We start from the raw sequence: 2,548 nt of genomic DNA on the forward strand, positions 1-2,548 counted from the left end.
AAAGCATATTCAGCAAATATGCTGGCACAACTGGATATCAGCATGTAGAAGAATGAAAACAGACCTATATCTATTGCCATGCATGAAACTCAAGTCCAAATCAGTCAAAAATCTCAGCATAAAACCAACCACACTGAACCTCGCAGAAGAGAAAGTGGGAAATACACTTGAATGCCTTTGGCACAGGAGACTACTTTCTCAATAAAACCCCAGCAGCACAGACACTAAGAGAAATAATTAATAAATGTGACCTTCAATAAATGTGACCTTCTGAAACTGAGAAACTTCTGTAAAGCAAAGAACACAGTCAACAAGACAAAGCAGCAGCCTACAAAATGGGAAAACATCTTCACCAATCCCACATCAGACAGAGGTCTGATCTCCAAAATATACAAAGAACTCAAGAAATTAACCATCAAAAGAATAATAATCCAATAAAAACTGGGGTACAAATCTGAACAGAGAACTCTCAACAAATGAATCTAAAATGGTTGAAAGACACCTAAGGAAATGCTCAACATTCTTAGCCATCAGAGAAAAGCAAATCAAAACAACTCTGAGATTCCATCTTACACCTGTAAGAATGGCCAAGATCAAAAACACTGATGACAACTTATGCTGGAGAGGATGTGGGAGAAAGGGAACACTCCTGCATTGCTGGGGGAGTACAAACTGATACAGTTACTTTGGACGTCAGTATGGCAATTTCTCAGAAAAATTTGAAACAACCCATCTCAAGATCCAACAATACCACTTTTGGGTATATACCTAAAGGATGCTCAATAGCATAAGTTGTCATTCCTACAGTCACCTGATTTTTATTGTTTTTATTGAGCTATCAATTTTTTTCTGCTCCCCTCCCTTCCTCCTCACTCCCCTTCTACCCTTTCTCATGATCCCCACACTCCCAATTACCCAGGAGATCTTGTCTTTTTCTACTTCCCATGCAGATTAGATCTATACATGTCCCTCTTAGGGTCCTCTTTGTTGTCTGGATTGTGAATTGTAGGCTGGTTTTTCTTTGCTTTATGTTTAAAAACCACTTCTGAGTGAGTACATATTATATTTGTCTTCCAGAGTCTGGGTTACCTCACTCAATATGTTTTCTAGATCCATTTGCCCACAAATTGAGATGTCATTTTTTTTTTACTGTGTAGTACCCCATTGTGTAAATGTACCACATCTTTATCCATTCTTCAGTCCAGGGGCATTTAGGTTGTTTCTAGGTTCTGACGATGACAAATAATGCTGCTATGAACATAGTTGAGCATATGTCCTTGTGGTATGACTGAGTATCCTTTGGGTGGATACTCAGAAGTGGCAGATCTGGGTCTTGAGGTAGATTGCTTCCTAATTATCTGAGAAATTGCCATACTCATTTCCAAAGCAGCTATACCATCTTGCACTCCCACCAGCAATGCAGGAGTGTTACCTTTACCCCACATCCTCTCCAGCATAAGCTGTCATCGGTGTTCTTGATCTTGGCCATTCTTACAGGTGTAAGATGGAATCTCAGATTTGTTTTGATTTGCATTTCTCTGATGGCTAAGGATGTTGAGCATTTCCTTAAGCACCTTCCACTTGTTTGCTTAGAGTTACTCCAAGATATTTTTTGTTATTTGTGGCTATTATGAAGGGTCATGTTATCTGATTTCTTTCTCAGCCCATTTATCATCTGTGTACAGGAGGGCTACTGATTTTTTTTTTTAGTTTATCTTGTGTCCTGCTACATTACTGAAGGTGAGTTGTAGAAGTTCCTTGGTAAAATTTTTGGATTCACTTATGTAAACTATAGTACCACCAGCAAATAGTGAGAATTTGACTTCTTTTCTTATTTACATTCCCTTGATCTCCTTTTGTTGTCTTATTGCTCTAGCTAGAATTTCAAGTACTGTATTGAATAGATATGGAGAGAATGGTCTATCTTTTCTTGTTTCTTATTTCAGTGGGATCGCTTTGAGTTTCTCTCCATTTAGTTTGATGTTGGCTGTTGGCTTGCTGTATATTGCCTTTATTATGTTTAGGTATGTTCCTTGTATCCCTGGTATCTCTAAAACCTTTATCATGAAGGGATGTTGTATTTTTGTCAAAGGCTTTTTCAGCATCTAGTGAGATGATCATATTTTTTTTTTAGTTTTTTATATGGTGAATTACATTGATAGATTTTCAGATTTGCATGTGTTGAACCATCCCTGCATCTCTGGGATGAAGCCTATTTGTTTATGATGGATGGTTTTTCTGATGTGTTCTTGGATTTGGTTTGCCAGTATTTTATTGAGTATTTTTGCATCAATGTTCATGAATGAGATTGGTCTGTAATTCTCTTTCTAAGTAATTCCTTTGTCTGGTTTGGGTATCAGGGTAATTTTAGCCTCGTAAAAACAGTTCGGCAATGTTCCTTCACTTTCTATTGTGTGAAATAATTTAAAGAGTATTGGTATTAGTTTTTCTTTAAAAATCTTGTAGAATTCTGCTCTGTAACCATCTGGTCTAGGGTGGCTTTTTTTGGTTGGGAGACTTTTGATGACTATTTCTTTTTTTTTTTTTT

Source organism: Alexandromys fortis, unplaced genomic scaffold (genome assembly GCF_014885135.2).
Source record: "Alexandromys fortis isolate MF-2015 unplaced genomic scaffold, M_Fortis_MF-2015_v1.1 scaffold_108, whole genome shotgun sequence".
Classification (NCBI taxonomy): Eukaryota; Metazoa; Chordata; class Mammalia; order Rodentia; family Cricetidae; genus Alexandromys; species Alexandromys fortis.